The 8,383-nt window shown below is 40.7% G+C and overlaps 1 pseudogene; it reads right to left on the reverse strand.

Annotated features, from left to right (window-relative positions):
• Positions 1–3,297: 3,297 nt before the first annotated feature.
• LOC113879037 lies at positions 3,298–4,764 on the reverse strand (annotated as a pseudogene).
• Positions 4,765–8,383: the final 3,619 nt, after the last annotated feature.

Raw genomic sequence — 8,383 nt, forward strand, 5'->3', positions numbered from 1 at the left:
CAGATACAACTTCATATGTGGAACTGACAAGCAGAATTTCGGACCTAGACCTTGAAGATCCTGCCAATTTCAATAGTCAGAGGTTGCATAAGGAAAATCATTCTAGTAGCAGATCCATGAGAAGTAATTTGGGGTCTGATGAAGGTTGTTGGGCTGATGTGAAGTATTCTTGTAAGGGGATTATTAAAGTAAAGTTGGAAAAGGTTGAAAAAAATTAGTGGGGAGCCTTGGTTACTCAGTCAAGGGGTCTGTATTTTGTTCACTGAACTTTGAGGAAACATCAGGTTTGGATAGGGGACTCTAACAACCTGGCCGTTCTGTATCTTTTCTGACTTTACCTCTTACCAGATTTCCTCTGTTCCAGCCACACTAGAAAAGTGAAGTCACTCAGTCGTGTCCAACTCTGCAACCCTGTGGAGTGTAGTCTACCAGGCTCCTCTGTCCATGGGATTCTCCAGGCAAGAGCACTGGAGTGGCTGCCACTTCTGGCTCTTCAAATACATCAAAGGTCTCCTGCCTTAGGGTCTTTGCACTTGCTGTTTTGTGCATCATTACTGCCGTGTGTTCTCCCGGGATCTTTCCTTAGCAGGATCCCTTACTTCACTGTTGTACCTATTCACCAGGCTCCTCAAACAAGGATGGATCAAAAATAGCACTTTCCATACCACCATTCTATACTTTTATGATTTTCTTTGGTTTTCTTCATAACATTCATATTTCCTTCTCAGACAGGACACATACGTTTTGTTGTTGTTTTACTTATCTGTCTCCCCTACTAGAAGGTGAAAAAGAAACTTCAGGCAGCGTGAACAGCGCAACTCTCTATCTGTCATGTGTACTTCAGAGCCTGGAACGTAGGTGAAAAGTAAGGAATGTTCAACATGCATTATTTAAGGAATTAATAACATTTTAACTAAGTAAATAATCAAAGGAGAACTTTAGGAACATTGGTATGAATATGGGAATCTGTGACAATAATCTAGACAAGAGGTAATAATTGACCAAGAATAAGCACCATGGGGATAGGAGAAAAGAAATGGATGTAAAAGCTTGATTTCCCTCCCTGGACTCAGAATCCTTATCTGTAAATCAAGGATTGTTGAACTAAAATTATGAATACAATTTTTCAGTATAGTAAAAATAATGCCTCTCTCAGGGCCAAATTTTAGGCAGGCTTACTGGCCATTACAAAAGAATCAGCTTCCCTAAATGTGGATTCCCTCTCCTGCAACCCACCCCATTGCATATGCAGGCATCCCTTGGTCCTCCACACTTTGCCCTGTAGGAAGCAAGGCTTGGGAAACCTAAGCAAAAATTAATACTCTGATTGCTGCTATTACTGTGGTTAATAAGTTGTCATTTGTCTGTGATCCAAGCTTCTCATGCCTTCTGTCAACATCCATGGAATCTATGAGTTTGCAAGTAGGGTAAAACCTCAGGTCCCCCAGGTGGCACAGTGGTAAATAATCTGCCTGTTGATGCAGGAGATGCAAGAGACATGGGTTCAATTCCAGGGTTGGGTAGACCCCCTGGAGAAGTCAATGGCAACCCACTCCAATATTCTTGCAGGGAAAATTACATGACTAGAGGAATCTGGTGGGCTACAGTCCATGGGGTCATGAAGAGTTGGAGACAACTGAACACGGACACAAGACAAAACACCATGGTAAAACCTCAGAATCGTCAACGTTCTTGGTAGGTGCAAGATTCATTTTATAGACATCAGTTATTTCAGTATACAAATGATTAGAAGACGAATTAATTAACAAGACATTTAAAATAACGTGAAAAAAATAATAGAGTGATAAATTTAACAAAATATGTATAAGATTTTTACATCAAAAACTAGTGAAGCCTTATTGAGAGAAATTAAAGCCCTAAAGAATGGAGGGAGAGTCCATACTTGTAGATGTGACAGTGTTCTTCCCCACCCCACCCCCCACTCTATTATTTGAATCTGTGGAACGGGAGACAGAAACAGTCTATCTCTTCCATGGAATGTATCATCCCTCCCGTCTTAGGGACAGCACCCTGATAAGACTGTCTATTAGCTGCTATTTCAGAGGCCCTAAGAAGAGCATGTCTGGTCACGGTAGCTCCCTCATCTTTCCAATGAATTCCCTTTCTCTTTTTATTAGCTGTAGTCAATTTCTAAAGAACACTATCTGGTATTTTAAAAAAAAAATTGAAGAATCAGGATTTGTTGGTACACTTCTTTTTTTTAGTTTTTATTTTTTTTATAAAAGAGCATTATTACTGAAGAACAAGAACCCCCAAACCTAGACTCAAAAGGGAGGATAAGCACAAGCCCAAATGACTGACCAAAGCCTCCAGTTGTTTCTAAAAGCCTTATTATCATCTATAAAAAGGTGGTGGTCCCTGCCCGACTCATTTTATAGCAGCAGTGTTCACACTAAATCTCAGATATGCAAAAGTTTTGCAGAGAAACTCAAGTGGTGTGATTAACATAGCTGGAAACACCAGAGATGGAAATGAAAGACCCCAGGCTTGTCACAAGAGATTCATTTTAAAAGCCTTTTGAAAAAGAAAAAGTAGGAACTTCTGGAATTCTGCCTACACCCTGCTATTCATTCACTCATGGGCAAGGACAGTGTGATCTTGTCAGGATCCTATGGGACAGTGCCTCTGATGCCTGGAATATATTCCATCAGTTAGGGGTCATTTTTTCCTTTCCTTTCTGGCCTGCCCCTGGCAGCATTCGTCATATGTAATCTCCCTTAGAATTTTTAAAAGGACAAAAATTCATCTAACTTCCAAAGGTGATTATGAAAAATATCAACAAGAAAAAGAACAGGCCTGAAATTCAAAAGAATATGGAATTTAGAAGACATCAAAGACAAAAATAAACCCATTTAAACAGGGCCCCAAGGAGTTCCCTTTATTCCTGTAGGCTTTCCAATTCCAACCCCATAAAAATGTTTTGCACATGCAATAGCTAGCAAATAATGAAAGGATGCAAAGCTTCCAAAAATGACAGATGCTCAGCTGAAGGAGGTTGATGACTGAGTCACGTGAGCCCCTTCCTGGAGGAGCCCACTCTTTGCCCAGCTGCAGCACCAGTTTAGGTCAGTGCCCCAGTGTTCTAGACCAGAGGCTGATAACAAGCCTCCCTGAGCATGTGATTGGCTGGAGTGACTGACTAGGAGAAAGAGAGCTTACTCACTCCCTCTGCACATCCTCCAACCACTTCACCATCAAATCCTGCTTCTGCTCCATAGAGGCACCTGATAGAAATGATGCATCGTGTGTTTTAGCAGATGAGTTTATCCACCATGATTAGGTGGAAAATTCTAGACACCCATACTTGTAGACTTCACCATGGGACATCAGCTTGCTGTTCAGGAAACAGCAATGGAGGAGCAGCTCTTCCTCACATGCATACAGGTCCAGGATGTGTTCCAAGTTGACTCAGACATAGAGGCCAGAGCCACAGTTGAGGAAGGGGATCTTTAACACCTTCACTTGTTGATAATGCTCCTGTGAGAGTTAGTGAGCAGATACACTTTTTCAATTTGTTTCCTGTGCTGGAGCAGCCAACCTGGCTTGTCTTGGGTGACGCCAGAAATGCTGCAGAGCTCATGGCTGAGCCCACCTCCTTGTTGTGGGTATACAGAGCACCCAAGCCAAAGCGAGAGATGCTGAAATCCTTATTGGTGCTGACTGATTTATCACATGGGTGTTGTTGAGGTCAGACAAACTTTCCATGCCCAGAACGTTTTCATGTTCATCCAACACAGACAGCATGTAAATCTCATCTATGATGACATGTAAGTTGTATCTCTTGGCAAATTCCAGGTATTCCTTCAGTGAGTCCAGGGAGTAGAAGTCATCCAGAGGATTCTGAGGATTAATTATGCTTATTCTCCATAAGCATAGCCTCAAGCAGGGCTTTCTCCAACTTAAAAAATGAGCTGGAAAGGAGCATCAGCTCAACCTTCCCACACAGCTGGAAACTGAAGAGGAAACCACCGTAGAAGAGAGGGAGGAGTCAGAAAGGCCTTAATTGGATCACACAAAACTGTGGCCAGCATTGAAAAGACAGAGCAACAACCATTTAGAAAAACCAAGTTTTCTGGATCAAGGTGGGCACTTGCCTTGCAGTAGTAGGTCAGGAATGGGGTCGCTTCTTCCTCAGAGATGATTGCCCTCTCTACTTGGGATATTGCAGCATGATCTCCTCAATGCAGTTCACGTCACTCTGACTTAAGATTTCAGTCATCAGATCAGTACATAGCTTATGCTTATCAGTACCAGGGTTAATGAAGCCCAAAGTATTCTCATCTTCCTGGTATTCACCTCCATGGCAGCTCTTGTCATCCTAGAAGGTGGAGTGGTACAAGGCAGAGATGTCAATCTTATGGTTGGATAGGTCAAGACTGACAAATGAAGCTTCAAAATCTCTCAGTTGATGAACTAGGAGGTGGGCTACCTGGACGATGGGCTCATTGCCCAACTCTGACATCACTCCTAGAGTCTTGGAAAGGGCAAGACAGTTTGTTGGAGCTCCAGGCCACCCATGGCCCCAGACTGTAGGAGGTAGACCAGTTGACAGAGTAAGTGGTCCAAGAGAGCTTCCTGCTCCTGAATGGCTGGATTGTTTCTTTGCTCTTCCAGTGTCAGGTTCTGTTGCAAGTGCTTGGGTATCAGCTGTATGTTATGCTCTTCAATGATCTACTGTAAATGTACAGTCATCTCCATCAGCTGGCTCTGAATGCTCTGGTTTCTGAGTCCCTGGCCCCTCATTGGGCCACAAGGCATGTGGAAAGTGTCTAATCAGTGATTCGTGTTCTGGGTATTTGCATTGGCCTCTGCAGGCTGGCTAGAGGCCTCTGTTTCCATTCATCTTTCTCTGGTCTAAGAGCCTCATGCCTGATGAAATTATCCTGGACTATCAGTGCTTAGAGATCTCTCTAACACACTCATCTCACTAAGCTTGCTTATCCATCTTTTTAATTATAATAATCCTAATTAGTTTGAAGTTGTAGGTATTTCATTGTAGTTTTTGATTGGCATTTCCCTACTGACTAATGATGTTGAATATTTTCTCATGTGCACATTGGCCATTTGTATGTTTTCTTAGGATAAAGGTCTATTAAATATCCTTTGTCCACTTTTTAATTGAGTTATCTGTCCTTATAGTATTGGGTTGTCAGTGTTCTTTATATATTCTGGATACAAATCTCTTATCAGATATATGATTTGCAAATATCTTCTCCCATTCTGTAGGTTGTTTTTGTTTTTTTTTTTCTTGATTATTTCATTTGTAGGACAAACTTTTTAATTTTGGCCAAGTCCAATTTAGCTGTTATTTTCTTTTATATCTTTCCTTTTGGTGTGATATCAAAGAAACCACTCTCTAAAATTAATGTCATGAAGGTTTACTCCTATGTTATCTTCCAAGAGTTTTCTAGATGTAGTTCCTATGTTTAAGTCTATGAATATTTTGAGTTCATGTTTGTATATGGTGTGAGGTAGATGCCCCAATTTCACTCTTTCACATGTGAATATTTCATTGTCCCAGTGTCATTTGTTAAAAAGATTGTTCTTTCTTCCAGTGAATTATCTTAGCACATTTGTTCAAAATAAATGTGTCATTAATGTAAGAGTTTACTTCTGGACTCTTAAATCTATTCCATTGATCTCTGTATCTACCCTTATGCCACTATCACACTGTCTTGATTACTGTAGCTTTGTAATAAGTTTTCAAACCAGGAAGTATGAGTACTTTAACTTTGCTCTTCTTCAAGATTATTTTTTGCCATTTTCAGTTCATATCCATTACTTTAAGCTACTGAGAACACATTCTTCCAATTTGCTTGGTTTTAGACTGAAATGCTTCTTTTAAATCCTTCCTCAAATGCCAGACCATTTAGGCCCTTTGTTTGCAAGCATGTTGCCACCTCTCCAAATTTTCACTTATGGTAGTCAACCATGAGTGCAAAGAGTACCTGGAAATCAAGGACAGGATGGAAAATACGGACTTTTAAAAGTAAATGCAGATTTAGGTCACCAGAAAGTCTTTGAATAGGATGTTGTGGGAACAAAGTGACTATTATGGTGAAAAAATTAGATCATAAATTTTAGAATAAATTCCCAAAACAGGTCTCATGTTTTCCTCTTCCTTATGTGGACTGGGAAGATTATATTGACTAAGTTAGTTCATTTTCTCAGATTCCTCCAAAATGAAATAAAGCTGTGCTGTTTCTCATGTTCTTATTGCAGACCCTGCCTGTTGGCCTTTTGTAGTTAGTGTTCTTGATATTTTTTATATCTGTTAGAGATTAAGCACTCCATTCCTTAATTATGCTCAAGGGGAAAAAAGTTATCATTTAGAGATGCACATATAAAAAAAGGGTTAAAATAACATGTCTATATATGAGGGTTTCTTAGAACACATGTCCATGTTTCAACACTTTACATAGTCACATCAGACGCTGTTGTTTGGCCAGAGAAAGTTATTGCTCTCATTTTACAGAAGCATAACTGAAGTCCCAAGAGGTAAATTGATTTGCTTAGATGATTGAGCATGGCAGGGACAGAGCCAGTATGAAAGTGCAATGTATCAGCTTCCTGGGGATGCTGTTAAGGGTTAAAATGTGTCCTCCAAAAGAATATGTTGAAGTCATAAGCCCTGGTACCCGTCAACATGACCTTATCTAGAAAGAGGGTCTTAGTAGATGTTAAGTTGAAATCATTAGAATGAGCTCTAATCAAACACGACAGGTATCATTATGAGATGAGGAATGTCATGAGACAACAGAGGCAAAGACTGAAGCAATGAAACTGCAAGCCAAAGAACGCCAAGGAATAATGGCATTCAGAAACCAGGAAGAGTCAAGGAAAGATTTTTTTCCCCTATAGGTTTCAGAAGGAGTCTGTCCCTGCCACCATCTGGATTTTGAACTTCTAGCCTGTAGAAATTTGAAACAACAAATTTCTGTTGTTTGATATCACCTAGTTTTAAATACTTTGTTATGACGTGCCTAAAAAATTGATATAGACAGAATTCATTTCTTGACACAGCACTTTATTTTTTAAATATTTTTTATGTGAACCATTTTTTAAAGTCTTTATTGATTTTTTTTTACAATATTGCTTATGTTTTATGTTTTGGCCACAAGGTATGTGGGATCCTAACTCCCCAACCAGGGATTGAACCCACACCCCTTTCATTGAAAGGGGAAGTCTTAACCACTGGACCACCAGGGAAGTCCTGACATAGCACTTCATAACAGAAAATCAGCCTTCTCAGAGCACCAGAGGGTGCTTCACAATTTAAGAACCATTCCCTACTATTTAAACACAATTCCCCTGCCCTAGGACAAATTCAGTCTTGAACAATGACCCTGGTATAAAATATTCTTCCCCTGATTGAATATTATCAATGAAGAAAAGCTTCCTATTTCATGATTCAGAGGAATCACCCCCCTGACCCCTTTCTGCACAGCTCTGGTTGTCTAAACTTTCTTCCTCATAAACTAATTTGCCTTCCTCTCATATCTATCCATTAATACTAGCTCTGACTTCTGAAGGCACTCGGGACTTCTGAAGGCACCCTAATTCCTCTTTCATATGCTAAGACTTTAAACATTTAAAATCAGATACATGTCCCCCACATCTTCTTTTCTCCTAAGAATTTCAACTGTTCCTCATCGGTCATGCTCCCAAAACCACTGCTGCTGCTGCTGCTGCTAAATCGCTTCAGTCGTGTCCGACTCCGTGCGACCCCATAGACGGCAGCCCACCAGGCTCCCCCGTCCCTGGGATTCTCCAGGCAAGAACACTGGAGTGGGTTGCCATTTCCTTCTCCAATGCATGAAAATGAAAAGTGAAAGTGAAGTCGCTCAGTCATGTCCGACCCTAGCGATCCCACGGACTGCAGCCCACCAGGCTCCTCCTTCCATGGGATTTTCTAGGCAGAAGTACTTGAGTGGGGTGCCATCGCCTTCTCAACCACCCCTATTGGCCAGACACCAGTGAATCAATGTCCCTCTAAGTGTAGCATCAAGAACTGAACAGCAGATTTTCAGTGTCAACTCCTTATAATAGATGAAGCAGAGCCAGTTCTTCTGCTGTATAGACAATTTTTCTGATACAGGAAAATATCACTATTATAGTCCAAACTGCCTTTCAATGAGGTAAATCTAGACAAATGAAAGGACACTTTATTCTTGTTACCATCTTCATAGATCAGGGTTGGTAGACGGGACAAATTTTGGAGTCCATCAATTTTTCCACATGAAGATAGGGTTTCCTAAAAAGCGTAGGGGCATGAGATGGCAATACAGCTATGCAAGTGTCTACTCTATGAAATAAAAGCCCAAACTGTGACAGCGAGTTACAAAGATGGACCAAATAAAAA

The sequence above is a fragment of the Bos indicus x Bos taurus genome, chromosome 20, assembly GCF_003369695.1.
Source record: "Bos indicus x Bos taurus breed Angus x Brahman F1 hybrid chromosome 20, Bos_hybrid_MaternalHap_v2.0, whole genome shotgun sequence".
In the NCBI taxonomy this organism is placed as follows: Eukaryota; Metazoa; Chordata; class Mammalia; order Artiodactyla; family Bovidae; genus Bos; species Bos indicus x Bos taurus.